General features: G+C 38.3%; 1 long non-coding RNA gene across 1 annotated transcript; it reads left to right on the top strand.

The window, feature by feature from the left end:
• Window positions 1-1354: 1354 nt before the first annotated feature.
• Window positions 1355-7018, top strand: LOC116736001 (uncharacterized). The gene is made up of 3 exons (XR_004342468.1): window positions 1355-2292; window positions 4023-4107; window positions 6975-7018. It is a non-coding gene; the product is annotated as an uncharacterized LOC116736001 (long non-coding RNA).
• Window positions 7019-16064: the final 9046 nt, after the last annotated feature.

A 16064-nucleotide genomic window follows, 5' to 3' on the forward strand; every position in this document is an offset into this window, starting at 1 on the left:
GGACGGGAGAGGGAAAAAAAGAAAAAGAAAAAGATACAGGGGACGGGTCTTAAAGTCGCAGCGCGCATATATGCAAATTAATCTATAATCTATCTATCTATCTATCTATCTATCTATCTATCTATCTATCTATCTATCTATCTATCTATCTATCTATCTATCTATCTATCTATCTATCTATCTATCTATCTATCTATCTATCTATCTATCTATCTATCTATCTATCTATCTATCTATCTATCTATCTATCTATCTATTGTTATAATCTCATATGTTCAGTTTAGTTTGTTGAAAAATAAGATTTTAAAAGCATGCCACATCACACTAGTTGTTGTTTATCGATTTGTTATTCTAAAAAGTAGCTTAAAAATGTTGGCCCCCAGTTTTTCATGGAGCTGCAGACTAATATTTTCAGCAACTAAGAAGTTCTAGATTTGTATTAAATACTCGGGTTGACAGTACATTGATTAAAATGTGAATCAAGCATATGGTTTATAAACGAAGTGTTCAAAATTTGTTGAATTCTAACAGCCTTAGCTGTTCTGTTGAGGCAACAAATCAACACTTGTTGTTAGAATTCAACTGGAGATATTTATTACATCAGTCTGCTGTTAGCTGTGGTGTCCAGCAGAGAACGGAAAAGCAAATAGCCTGTCCATATTGATTGTATTAAGGATGAATGGATAAATTCAGTAAAAAAATTAAGAACCGTCCTAATGGCGCCACCGCTTTGCACTTGAAAGTCGGATTTTCCTACTTCCCAGCCGGAAAAGAACAAAGAATGAAACTTGAATTCTAGAAAAGTCAGAGCTTGCTGAGCAGTCAAACGTTCACTTTCCAATATGGCTGCCAGACAGGTAGTGAAAGTTGCATAAAATATTAGCACTTGTCTCTTTAAAGATCTATGGATGATATGAATTGTGACATTTAATTTTATTGTGGCGTAAATGAGGTATTTTAATAGAATTAGATAAAATGGAAATAAATATACTGATTTTGGCTCGACCTGACCAGTTTGTGCCAAAACCTTAATGCTAGCTTGCTAGCAAGCTGAGCTTCTTAACCAGAACGTTAAGAACTTTTTAAAAAGTCACATTTGAAGTTACCTTTTTTGTAAAATAAATAAATAAATAAATAAAAATAAATAAATAAATTCAACTTCGGTGAACATTTCTGCCTTCTCAGGCAGACAGAATATTTACTGAGAATGTTAGCTGCTTCGGTTCCCCTTGAGAGATTTTATTATTATTTATAGTTTACCTGGCAACTACATATGTTTGAGTTTTAAATCTTTTTTTATTTATTTGATAATTTTGTTCAAACTTAATTAATTTGCTTTTTTTTTTTTTTTTTTACAACTAATGTGGGAATTCCGCCTGTAAATTGCGCTAATGCTAGCGGCCTATCATTAGCTGGCGTAGCTAACAGAGTTGCTTTCTACTGGTCTGTCTCAGATCATGTGAAATGCATTTCATTGCTGAAGATTCTGGCTGGGCTTTACCTTTTTATTTTATTTCTTTATTTTTTTATTACAGCATAAAGGAATGTCTGTGTCCGTGGCGCGTTACGCTTTACGCAGGCGTGTCGTGTTTTCTAACTGGATCAGCACCTTTTTACAAACTGAGACATGAACGCTCGTTGAAATCAAGCATCACTTGTATATAAACAGAAAGGAGAGACTAGAGGGGACGTTATGGGTCGCTCCGACACAAACACAAGCGCTGTTCCCCGCTACAATGACCCCTTGTATCTCTGCCATGCGACACACACACACACACACACACACGCCCACACACACACATCGGCCCCCAATCCAAAATTCACCACGTTTTTCATTAGCAATGAATGTTGACTCTGATAAGAGAGGCCCTAACAATGATGACCCTGTGCCTCTTTTATTCCTCCTCTCTCCCCTCCTTTTCTTTGCATTTGTTTCCATCTCAGGTGAATTCTAATCATGTGATCACAAACGAGCGCCCCTTTCCCCGTGTTAAAAGAGGAAAAAATGAACAAAAAGAAGTTTTGTGTAATGCAATGGGAGAGAAAAAAAAAAAAAAAGACGGAATGAAAATAGTAAAAAAAAAAAAAAAAAAGGCTTGTGTCTTGTTTTGCATTGCCACTCAACCCTGACACGGAGAGACAGACCCTCCGGGAGGACGGCGGCTTGGCCCGGGGAGCTGCGCTGGGACAGTCCGCCTCGCGGTGCTGTGAACGGGGGGAACCGTCGGAGCGCCGCTCCGGGAGTTTGGTCCAGGACGGAGCTGAGGATGAGCGGCTCGGCCTCGGTTTGCTGTGAGTCCTTTTGGGTGCGTGTTTGTGGCGTTATGGCTGAGAAGAAAAAAAGATTAAAAAGTGCGACACACACACATAGGCGTAAACAAACGGATATTTTGTAGATGAATAGAAGAATAATTCTCTTTTTATGAGCTAATGGAGTAGACGGAAGCGGTTGTGCGGAAATTGTCATCATTCCTGGCGCTTTGGGAAAAAAATTATGTGAATTTTGCATTCGTCACATTTTAATCTGACTCTATAAAGACCCACAAGAAACCAGAGTATGGATTTTTTAAATATATATATTGAAGCACTTTCGTTCTTGTAATAAATAGAATATAAAACAACTAACAAATGCATTGTCATTACACATACAATAACAATACACTGTAAAGGCATCTACGTCAATTACGTCAATTCTAAATATAATAAAACAATACTATCAATACCTGTTTCTCGTTCATGAAAATATTGTTGAATTGGAAATTCCTTCCTTTAAAAGGAAAACAAAAGATCTGAACAGCACTGAAAACAAAACTCTCACAAATAATATTCATTAGTAAAATATTCCCTACGTTTTTATTATTATTATTATTATTATTATTATTATTATTATTATTATTATTAATAAAATATGAGAATGATTTTTAAGTTAGAAAAATATAATAACAACAAAAGTGCTAAAATGTTTTCAGTTTATGAAGAAATCTCCATGGAGACATGGAGATTTTTTTTTTTCTTCCTTCTTGACAATAAGAGATTTGTTTAAGGGGCGTTCTCTGTAAGATGCACTCCGTTTTGCCTGAAAGTTTGTTGTTGTTTTTTAATAGCAAAAATATGATGGAGATTTGCAAACTGAACCAGTAGACCAGTGGTCTGTTTGCTGGAAGGTCATCCTCTGTGACCATGCTATTAAAACTCTGACGTTTTCTCGAGCAGAATCATTTGTAAACATAATTATCAATAATGGTTCAATTCTTTCAACATTAAAGAATTGTTTTCGCAAATAAATCCTATCTTAATATTTTGAGCACCATTTAAAAGGATAATTCACAACCCAGATTTGCTAGCAAGATGAGCCACTGATCCCTGTGCTAATTTTTGTTGAAAAGGTTGTTAGAATAAATTTGAAATTTGTATTTCCATTTCCAATAACCTAATCTCCACAACCCGTGTTAGCAAAGCGCTAACACAAATTAAGGCCACATCCTGGACATCAGGGTAAACTGTTCACATGCCTCCTCTATAGAATAGCTTTAAAATGTGCAAACAATACACATTTCACAAATATGTATTACTAATTTTGTAGCATTTTGTGCCTAACTTGCTTTGCTACTGCGCTGTTGTTAATGTCAAGCTTGTTAACTATAAATTAGTTACCTGATGGAGGTTAAGAGCTCACTGCTACATCTTAGCTTTTGTTGTCAGGGAAAAATAAATACATCTCTTTGGAATAGCTTTAAGAAGTTCAAAGCTATTTTATGGCCCCGTCACAAATCAACACTTGTTGCTTTTTAACATGAAGAACAAACTTTGATCTTAATGCTCCATTTTGAATTCAGCCTCATTAGTTTATTAAGTAAACTTTAGCAATTGCTTTGCATTTCAACAATTTACTTGCCTTTTAAACGGTTAAACTGACGTCATTTCTGATTTGAAGTAGTGATTGAAATGTACCCAAATTAAATTTATTTAAATTGTTACACTAATTTTATTCAGTAAATCTAAGTTTATATATTTTTTTAAAGTTGCTTACATCAGAGTGGGTCTGACTCTACCTCTTTGTGTTGGGCTGTCTTCTTCTCTTTCATGCACCTGTGTGGGACAAAGCAGGTGAGTCTCTAAATGCCCTCACTGAAGTGGATCAGCCAACCCTGGTGCGCTATTAACTCAACAGTTATTAAGTCATTACTAATGTGATCAAGACTGCCTTTTTTTGCAGTAACTCTAGCTTGACTCCCTCTGGCAAAAAAAAAGAGGAGATATTAACAAGATATTGATCGATCCCTGTTAATTTTCCAACCCTGAAGGAAAATTAAGGAGGTCACAGGGTGAGAATAGCGCACCGAATCACAACAGGGTTTCATTTTACCGATAGATAGCTGCAAAAAAACAAAACAAAAGTGTTTATATGGTATATTTGGGTTCAATGATGTACTGCAGCTGGGGAAGGAGGCCGTTTCTCATTCTTAAATGAATGGATGAACGTCTGTGGGTATGAGCAGAGTTGTGAATGTGTGTGTGTCTTTGTGTTTCGCTGCTTTAATGAATAGCCCATTGTGTTGTTCTGTTTCATGTGCACACTGACCAACCGAGGGAAAGAGTCCAGTTACCTCTTGTTGTGTGAGGGGGAACATCTAGAGGAAATTGATATATGGGGGTTAATGTGGGTTGGGGGGCGGAGGGGTCACTCGGGGCGAGCGTCCCAGATGAGAACGAGAGAGCAAGTAGAGTTTCGTTAAGCTGATCCCTGCTGGTAATCCACGAGTATCAACCTGACGATATAAATGTTACCGCTTGGTCGTAACCAAGGTGTCTCTGTGCGCGGATATTGCTCAGCAAGCTAATTTTAAATAGACAAGTTATTGTTTGTGTTGCATTAAGGATTCGGTGGATTGCTGTTAGTTTTCATCTCTCTTTGATTGCCAGTTGTTATTTTGTAGCAACAAATCAAAACTAAAGGACCCCGTCTTCATACTTTGTCATGTCTCAACCATATATTGACATTTTTAGACTTTAGCGAATAGACCAATGATAGGCCTGTTGCATGATTTTGCAATTAAAGGAAAAATGTACATGGTTTTCGAAATACTCAAAAAAACCAACAAAACAGCAGAAAAATGTGGTGCGCATTTGTAATCAGCACCCCAGAGTCAATAGTTAGCAAATCCACATCTTCGCTACAGCTGCACCTGGAATTAGATTGTATGTTCGCTAAAATGTAACAATTTTTTCATCATCTGACCAGATTAACTTCAACCTCTTGATCGTTGACTCCTCCACATTTGCTGTGGCAAGATGCAAAATTTTTTTTGCCTTTCCTCCGACAATTTTCTTCCATAGCAACCAGATTAGTGGAGTGCAGCTGATAGCCATTCTAGCAACAGATTCTCCCACCCCAGGATCGGGGCTGCACAACTCCTCCAGAGTAACCATGACCCTGCTTACTGCTCTGCTGATTAATGCCACCGTGTTCAGCTGGGAGGTGACTTGGTGGTTTGATATCTTAACGTTTGATATCTTCTTACTGGACCCCAGTACACACACATATCTACACACACAGATTTACCGAGTAGCTGACCTGTGTGAGGGGGATTCTTAGCCCTCAGCTTTATTTAGGGGTATTGCAATGAAAGGGTCTGACATTTCTGCCACCCAGAAAACCAACCCCACATCACTATACCTTCCCCTCCATGCTTCAAAGTCATAACCGACTGGAAGCAAATGTCAGAATTGGACTAAAAAATGTGCAAGATGTGTGATCCACTGCAGATGTTCAGCATAAATGTTTATGCATTAAAGTGTTTTTATTTTGAAGGCGTTTTTAAACTAGTATTCCTTTGTCAGCTCTGCCCATATTGCTGCGCTTCTGCTGCCGACTGATTGCTCTTCTGAAACGATATGCAGTCACGAGAGCTTAACAAGTAACAAGTACAGATATTGTTTAGAAAAGAAGTGATGCTAGACTTAGTTGTTTTATAAAAACACATAAATCTGAGGAATACGTCCTTACTTTGTTGTATAATCCCACAGATACACGTCCTCAGTAGTCCACAGTAATTGCTTTGTGCACCGTTATACATTGGGACAGCTTCAGCCAGACGCTCTGAACATCCCTGTAACACTCCGAGCAACATTAAGTACTTTTGTATTAACCCGCAAACCATAAAGTTGTGTGCTGCTCGGCTGCAGCTGCATCTGTAACAAGAGGCCAGAAATTCACTGGGGGTGGAGGACAAATGAGAAACCTCAATGGTTCCTTGTGTCCCTTTTCTCCCTTGGGATAAAGCAGCAAATTATTTTTATCGCAGAGTTGCTCCGTGTGCCATAGAGGGAAAAGTAGTACATTTGTTTGCTTATTGTACTTGTTATGTCTCAGAGACACACAGCGAAAACCTCCCAAACAGCTCACATCTCCGTGGGACGAGGAGGATGTGGTCGAAGAATGATAATTTAGCGGAATGAGAGGCGAGGGCCATGGCGATTGAGTCATTTGAAGGAAAATGTAGAAAACGATGTTCAAGAATTCGACTTTGGGAACAAAGGTGTCCTTTGTTGGACGGCTTCTGTCTCATGTCTCGCTGGTTGCTGTTTTGGAGTTCATCACACAGCGATGATGTGCTCCTCTAAAAATATTCGGTTTTAATAGTTTTCCACCCCGGTGGACACAAAACGAAATTCTCAATAAAACAGCCATGTAGTTTGTTAACTTTGATGGTTGCTGAACAAAACAACGTGCTTTTAAGACACATGTAGTCACTGTGTTGGCATCATCGTTATTGTTGAAATGTACAATTTTTTGTTTGTGTCGGGAATTAAAATTTTGTTCAATTCGACAGTTTTGCAAAGGTTTTTTGCAGTTTGTTAGCACTGAAATACAAACTTCATTGTATTTCATTGCAATGTTATGAATTAACCCAACACAATCTAGTGGATAATTGTCTGTCCGTCCGTCCATCCACTTTCTTCCGGTTATCCAGGGTCGGGTCGTGGGGGGTAGCAGCTTCAGAAGGGAGGCCCAGACTTCCCTCTCCCCGGCCACTTCTTCCAGCTCTTTTGGGGGAATCCCGAGGCGTTCCCAGGCCAGCCGAGAGACATAGTCCCTCCAGCGTGTCGTGGGTCTTCCCCGGGGCCTCCTCCCGGTGGGACGTGCCCGGAACACCTCACCAGGGAGGCGTCCATGAGGCATCCTGACCAGATGCCCGAGCCACCTCAACTGGCTCCTCTCGATGTGAAGGAGCAGCGGCTCTACTCTGAGTCCCTCCCGGATGACCGAGCTTCTCACCCTATCTCTAAGGGAGAGCCCAGCCACCCTGCGGAGAAAACCCATTTCGGCCGCTTGTATCCGTGGATAATTGTAAGTGGAAAAAAAAGATTAAATAGAAAATAGAACATTTTAATAGAAATCTGAAAAAGTTTGTGTCCTCTTTTTAAAGGGGCAGTGTTATGTAAAATCTACTTTTTTCTATCTTTACATCATGCTGTACTGTTATTCCCTCATCAAAAACATACCTGGTGTTGCTTTTATTCTGTCTCGCATGTTTCAGAAATGTTTTATTCCATGGCAACTGTTCAGCTGTACAAAACGTCTGGTTGGACCTAGCTCCGCCTTCAAGGCGTAGCTCCTCCTCAGAGCTTAAACTGCCTCTTGAAGGCGGAGTTTCAGAAAGTACACAAGTGTTTAGAGAGACAGAGGCCTAATTTTAAGTCTTTAAATTACAAAGTCATATTTTGTAGCATTTTTTACAACAACTGAGGTTACATAGTGTCAGGATTTTATAGTGCTATAAAATGCTTTAAAATTCAGTTGATAGTCTGTGGAAACACTATAAAATTGCTGTTTGCAGAGACTGTTCATTTAATCTGACTAAGTTTGAGCTGTTTTTTACGAACAGTAGATATATAAGGGTATCTACTGTTTCTATTGCAAAGCTGGTGGTAACATACTGTAGTTAACTTGCAGCTGTGACTGCAGTGACAAGGGGCTGTACAAAGTTTTGAGTCAGTGGACTGAATAAAAACACACGCCACAGCTTCCAGACTTTTATTTCTGAAACAATTGTAAACAATTGTTTACAATTGTTTACTACTTATCCTTTAAACGTGTTATAAATGTGTTGATTTTTCACATAAAATCCCAATAAAATATGTTAAAATTCGTGATTGTGGGCGTGCCGTGGTGGCGTAGTGGTTAGCGCGACCCATATTTGGAGGCCTTGAGTCCTCGACGCGGCCGTTGCGGGTTCGACTCCCGGACCCGACGACATTTGCCGCATGTCTTCCCCCCTCTCCTTCCCTGTTTCCTGTCAGCCTACTATCACATAAGGGACACTAGAGCCCACAAAAGACCCCCTGGAGGGGTAAAAAAAAATAATAAATTCGTGATTGTGATGTAACAAAACATGGAAAAAGTCAAGTGTCATTAATAAGTAAGACAGTAATTTGTTGTCCTGCTCATGGTGCTTTGCAAGTCTTAATATACCAAAGAAAACTTGGGTAGTTGAGATGTTTTTCACTTCGGCGATATATTTTCAAGATACACACAGACTGCAAATAAATAACAAATTTTAAAAAATCATCTCATGACAGTAGAACATCGGGATTAGAACTGGCTTAATACCGATGCAAATTCAGTGCTGCCGGGTAATTATTGCATTTAAATCTGAATAGAGCAGCACTGACTAGATATAGACAGCAAAACGCAACTCCTCAAAATGACCACGAACCTCTCAAAGCCTTTCAGTTAGTTTAATCTCAGAAATGTTTAACATTAAAGTAAGTTTCCAATCTGCGCTGCGGTATAAAACTTTATCATTTACATGAGAACGGGTCAAGCAGCCACTTCGTTTTTAGTAAAAAGAAAACAATTCTATTTCTTTCATGCATTGTTGTGTTTTGGAAGGTTTTTTTTAACATGGGTTAAATTTAGAAAATGAATCCGTAAACCAACTTCTTATCTTTCATTTAATAGCAGATCTACCTTGTGTTTCAAAGCCCTATGATAACAGCTTGTTTTAAGTAAGTAAAGCTTAAGCATAATCTTTTTACAGATCCTTATGTAGCAAAGTTAGTTTTGACCTTTAGCCTTTTGAACGTACTGCTGATAGGTTCCACTGCTACTGTATTTACAGAGGTGCTACTCAAATATCACAGAAATGACACAAGAGATTTAACTTTATGCAACATTATGCAGACTCTTTGTCTGCATGGAACATTCCCTCACCTCAGCATGCTGGATGCTTGAAGTGGCTCCCACAGGTGGCAGCTACAAAGTAAATTGGTCTGCAAAATATACTAATAAATTTATGAAGTATATTTATTTTTGATAAAACTGAAAAACCACCTCATCACAGCACAATTTTATTTTTAAAATCAGAAACCTTTTTTTTTTTTTCTTTTAGAAATTGGCGTTTTTCCATTAAGCAAATTTATTTTTCAGGATTCCAATTTGTGACATTTCGAGGCCAGGGGATATGCTGCTAGAGATTGGTTGATGTTCTACAAGGATCTTTTTTGTTAGTTACAAAAAAACATTTAATTGATATCTTGTATTTGTATTTGACGCATTTTTTCGTTTTCCTAGAACAGAATTTTTTTTTTTTTCCCAGTGTTAGATAAAAAATAAACAATTAGAACAGATTATCATATTTTGATAATCTAAAAATATATGAAGAAGAGCTCAAATGACCTTGCTTGGTTGGTGTGTTTGTGCATCACTCAATTGGGCTTTAATACATGTAAGAAACTGAACATTTAATCGACAACCATCACGGACTTTCATTTTCTCTTTCGTGTAAAAATAGTTCTCAAAGCTCCATCATACTGACTTTTTTGTGTCTGTATCCTTTTTTTTGGTTTATAAGCTCTTTTAGTATCACTGTGTGCTTTAGAGCAGAAAAAGTTGACCTCAGCTTTACTTCCTTTGAGTTGACAGAGGCAAAAAATTGTTTTGATGTATCTGACAAAAAACCCCAAAACTGAACTGGGCAGAGCAGGAAGATACGGCAACATTTTCTTCGCAAATTTATCTACAAGGGGGAAAATTAAAAAAAAAAAAAAAAAGTAATTTTCCAATCATGAGTTTTTCTCGGAACATTGAGTTAAGCAGCGTGAACGTTCGGAGGCCTGCGGGGTCCGGGGGTGGCTGGTGGCAAAGTTGGCCGGAATCAAAGGGGGCCGTTGTTTGATGCTTGGAGCCAAAGATGAAAGGCAAGAAGAAGATGGCAAGTTGCACCAGCATCAGTCTCCTCTCGCCTTCTCACCCTGCGGCCCTCCCTCGTTCTGCCCATGTGAGCCAGGGTTCAAACTCAGGACCCACAGCTGCGCCTATCTGCACATCCGTGTGGATATTGATTTTCGCTTGTTCCCAAACACATGCTTAGCTAACATATGCAGCCATACCGGCTATATGACCAGAAATGTGGAATTGTGTGGAACCGCCTTGACTTGAAGGTATTGAGCTGGAAACAAGACGCTCTTCTTAGGAAGAACAGTTATACTTTGTGAGGGTAACGAGTCAGGCTTTAAAAAAAAAACAGAAAACAAACAAGCAAATTCATTTATTGGCTGATTTAAGATGTCATGAGTAGGCTTTTTAAAGCCTGAATCAATTCTTTTAATCCGCAAAGATGCGTCTGAAACACAAACGGCAGTGGGGGTTAGAAACCCCTCCCAAAAAAACTTATCATGTATTTAGCTGATTGAAGCCATTCAAAAGACCACATTATTTTTATAGAAATTAATTTTATTTGGCCAGCATGAAATATGTCATTGTATTGAGAAAATAATTACGGGAAGAAACGATGTGGGTGACACAGACTCGAGGCATCTTTCTGGCTAACATTACAGTAGCATCCAGATGCTTCCTCCATTGACTCAGACTAGTCATTTTGTCTTTTTAAGTCACTATCTAATCATGTCAAATTAAGCCTATGTGAACTTCAGAGTGATGTGAAGCCAATGTGGACAATGAAATGATGCCGTATGATGCTCTCATGTCAAATAAATCTTGTGCGTGTGCTCTGCTTTTCCTTCCCCTTGTGCCTGTTCTCCTTGTCACTGAGCAAAGTAGCAAAGGGGACGCTTCTCTGGCATCTGCAACAATGCCCAATAGTAGTAAAAAGATTGTTTTTATTGTTTCTTACAAGAATGTCACAACCCTAGTCATAGTACTTGTTAATGTAGCAATGTGATTGCCATTTGGTTTAGAAAATAGCAAATATGAGGGTGTTGGTGTGAAAATGGCAAATATAGCAAGTTTTGAGTAAAGAAAAATAGTACTTTTCAAGAAGATATAAAATTACAAAATGCTTCAAGAGCCAGCAGTTCAAAAATCACTGTCCACGATGGCATGAATAGTGGGGAAAAAGTTGTGAGAACAGGAAGCAGCTAGCGAAGAGGTCAGCCAGTAACAGAGAAAGCAGTGGGGTGTCAGTGCCTCGGGAAAAGATGGAGAGGAGAAAGGTGAATTGAAGGAGTGTAAATTCCACGAGAGGAATTGAAATGATTGAAATAAGAGGGATGGAAAATACCAGGACTTGATGGATTCTCACTGGCACAGACAGAAAAACGCACATCCCATAATTAGCATGCTAGCAGGCAGTTAAGCGGCTCGCACAAAGGCTCATTGTCGGGCTCCCGTTGCTCACGTCAGAGACAATGCACAATAGGAGTCAGCAGGAGCCCCCAAATCACCCTAATAGCCAACGTGGTCCAGATCGGCCTCTCGTATTTTACCCTTCCGCCGATCACACTCCTTCACTCACTCACTGACTCGCTAATGAAAAGCGGATAGCCTCGAGGCCCAAAGTTGTTGAGCTGCTGGCCCCTCTACCCTCGTGTTCGTCCACCAGAATAAGAAAATCCTTCTCTGGTTATTTGGGAGTTTATAGTTCAGAAAATAAACTGAATAGGACTAACAGTTCTGATGGAAACATCCTGAGACTGACTGACAAAAGATAAGGAATGCTTAATTAAAGAAAGATCAGGACTGGACCTTCATGACGGCTCAGAGCAAACCTTTCTTCCTCAGAAGAAGATTCAGAGGTTGAGCTTTCAGAGCCGACCTACATTATTTCTTGTGGTAAAGATTGTATTTATTACAGGAACATAATCTCACAGTGAAAATATTAAAGAGGATGTGTGTTGGAATCCATGTCGGCATGGCAACACAGTATGCAAAAATTTTACAAGGGCAGTATTATATATTTTCTAGGTATAGTGCCATTTTATATAGCACAATTAAGTAATTATGTGACCTTCAGTTGTTATTAAGTCAAATATGACTTAAAAGAAATTTGATTTCGTAATTTAACATCTTGAAATTTGGCTTATGTCTCTTCAGAGCTCCTGCTCTTTCTGAAACTCCGCCTTCAGGAAGTCACCACAACATGGCTCCTCTATTATTAACCCTTTAACAACGTTTTTTTTTTTTACCAGCTGAGAAGAAACTTGTATAACGTCAGCAGATGTCAGCAGATGCGCAGTTCCTCCAGGCGGTTGCTAATTGCTGCTGACTAGTCTGAAGGAGCTGAGTGGGGGAGTCGCATTGGAGGAGGAAGCTCAGCTTGGAAGGCGGCGCTAAGTCCACCACAGAATCTACCTGAATGGTTGCCATGGAGATTCAAGGATTTCTCAAACACGCATCAAAGCAACACTCCAGGAATGTTTTAGATGAGAGGATAACATTACGGTTCTCTATTTGTTTTAGTAAATTTGCTAAAATGTCTGAGGCATTTTTCCACATTGTCAGAACTGGGTATTTGTGAGGACATTCTACTCAAGTTTCCTCAAAATTTGAGCAATTCTAATTCATTTAGTTCTGTTAAATTAATTAGAATTAATTTAATTGAACACAAATAAAGTCTTCACTGTAATTTTACGTGTTTCCAGCAGAGAGCACTGTCTGAACATAAACAGAAAACATTTTCTATTGTTTTTCGGACTTTGGGAGATCAGTGGTCTGACCGGTTGAAACAGACTAAGAGCAAATGAGGGCAAAATAAATGCAGAGGAGGGGGGAAAAAAACTGAATTCTGCATTTTTACCCAAAAGCTGAGACCAAACCTAAACAATTATTTAGAAATGTCAGTAACGTCTGCTATGTCCATCAAGAGAAAATCTCAGTTCTAACTATGCATGAGTACAAACTTGTCTTTAATGGCGTAAAAAAGCATACTGTTCAGAAATCAGAAACAAAGCAGATTTCTTTACTCCAATGAAAATGTCCCAGTCAATGTCGCCCTCAGTGGTTTAAAGAGTTCAAGTTTCTTTGTGTTTTGGCGAAGTGGAAGCAGAAATAGACGTAGTTTTCACCTCATCCATGTTACCTTCCTTATGATGCCTTTCCCTTCTTACTTGTTTCCTTCATTGCTTCATTTCTCCTTCCAGTCTCTTATTTTCTTTTTAGATTATAAATTGTCGTCTAAATGAACTTTAGTGTTTTATTGTGCGGTCAATGCAAAGGAAGGGGAGCTGTTGAAAGTTTAGTCTGCAATACTTTTTAAATGAAAAGTGAAAAGTCTGCAAATAAAGAAGTGCTTTAAAGTATTTTTCTCCAACCGGTTTTGAGGTTATGTTGATCTTTTTTTGTGTGTGTTTCCTAACTCCACAGGGACATCTAGTGGCTGGAGTTGGATATAGCATAAAGATCTCAGCAAAACTTACTGTAAAAAGAACAAATCGATAGGATAACATAGACATTTATTAACAACGTCAAAGATGAACAAGGGAAAGTAAAGTGCTCTGTATTTCAGGCGTTCCTAAAATAAATTAATAAAATACATTTCTTTCAGTTATGCTCCATGTTCTCTGCAAGAAGAGACTGGAATTGAAATAACAGGAATAGCGAAAAAATCTGCTTGCTTTACAGTTCAGGAAGAACCTGGTAGCAAAGTAGATAAAAAAAAAACACACATTTTTTATCTAGATATGCATTTCCATTGTGCACATGTCAAGTAATACAGCTCAAAACATTTTTTTTTTGTCATTTTCTAGAGTTCATCTTATGGAAGCAGAAAGTTAAACATAAAATGAAGTTATAAATTTAATCAGAAGTGGTTCTGATTTATGGGATATGGCTCACCACTCAGGGCGCCACCCTAAGAGGGCGACAGAAGCGGTGGGGGGGAAAAATTAAACCTGTTTCTTCTTCTTTTGCTAATTTGCTTGTCCAGTCAATGATGAATGTAGTACAAAAATATGGATGATAAAATAAATAAACACAGGCATTCAGACTGATAAACTTAGGTCTGTCATTTATAATAAAAAAAAGAGAAACAGCAACAACAACTTTTGACTGGCAGTGTGCCTATTTCAATTTAAGGATAAATGTTTCTGCTTAAAGTTTTTTCTTGGATTTTTACATTTATAAAAATACATTCTATTAAGATCTTTTACTCAGATTTGGGTGTTGATACTTTCCTTCAATCAATACATCGACATACAATTGCTATAAAGAAAAGAAAAAATGTGGTTACAATTCTGAGAAGGATTAAAATCAGTTCTTTGAGATTACAATTTACAGTCTGTCTCTTGTAAAGCGGCAATGCTACGTTTGCTTGCTGCACGAGTGAACAGAAACTTGATCATTTAAAACAACATTTTGCCTTTAAAGTAGAAAAAAAATCTTACATGGAAAGGGAAAGTAATTAGAATTTTAGTATTACCACAGTGACTGAATGCAGTTTTTGGGTAGAGTACATTTTCAGGAAATTGTTTACAAATCAGCATAAATTCAATGGAATTTACCTGCAAAATGGAAGAGATGTCAACAAATTATATATTCTAGAGAAAGAAAAAGTTAGAACACCCTGTCTTCTTGTAGCTACCATGACAAGCTACTTACTCTACAGCATTTTAATAATCTCAATGCAATGGGTTTTGACTTTCCATTGCCTTAACTCTTTTGGTTAAGGTTAATTTTTGGTCATTTTTATGCCACACTTCTGTTTCACCGTTCATGTTTTCACAGATGTTCCTGTTGCATGATGGAAGTCCTGGTGGATCCTACATGACCGGATCCTGCCGCTGCAAATGGCCCCCAAACCATGACTCTTCCACCTCCGTGCTTCACAGTTGGTGTGAAATTTCTACATTTGGTTAACGTCCACTGCTTGTGTTCAAATAGTTCATTTCATACATTATTCCAACAGTTCTTTCATAGGGTGTTCTAATTTTTTTCCCCGCTAGCCTTTATTGGCTTCCATACAAGTGGGAAAACTCAATTTCAAATATTTTTGTAGTTTAATGAGCTGCTTGTAAAGACATCCTGAAATAACCAAAATCTCAAACATAACTTCTTTCATGTTTTGTTTTTCTTTTCCAACTTTCTTTTAATGATTTAATTTTTTTTTTTTTTTTTTACGTTTTCAAAAGCAAATCAGCTTTCGTGGTTTGGTGTTACACCATATGAATGACTTCTGATCCTTAACAAGCAATCATTTATACACAACGTCGCTAAAATCGGATTTAGATCACATATAGCATCCAAACCTCTCGTCATCCTGTCCCTTTAAGAAGAGTTGTCGTCCTGTAATATCATCTATTATACAATCATTGCACCAACTCATACCGAAGCACTTCCCATGACATTCAGTTACTCTTGAATTCATCCTTTCTGTGCAAATCCAGTGACATGCTGAACATCTCTGATGACTGTACCAGCAGCCTTCATCCCTTTTGTTTCCTGTTCGGGCCTCGGGGCGACCTTTCACCCTGCCTGCCATCACAGACACCAAGTACACTTAAACTGCCCTGTTCTCCACATTACCCACATATGGGATCAGAGGCACTCCTCCGCCTTTCGTTTCCAAACTCCAGACGTTTGGCAAACAGCAGCAGCACAAATACAACTTAAAGCCACTTCTGAGTGTTGCTTCTCTCATCACACCTTCACTAGAAACACAGCTGGAAAAACATAATTATATCTGCATCCAAGCGAATAATCAACCAAAAAAACTCCTACTTTGATTATTTTCAATCCTAGAAAATCAATTTATTTACGTCTTTATAAAATCTGAAATCTAGTTTACATTTTATATTACATAAATGTCAATTTAAGCACTGAACAT

Source organism: Xiphophorus hellerii, chromosome 16 (assembly GCF_003331165.1).
Source record: "Xiphophorus hellerii strain 12219 chromosome 16, Xiphophorus_hellerii-4.1, whole genome shotgun sequence".
In the NCBI taxonomy this organism is placed as follows: domain Eukaryota; kingdom Metazoa; phylum Chordata; class Actinopteri; order Cyprinodontiformes; family Poeciliidae; genus Xiphophorus; species Xiphophorus hellerii.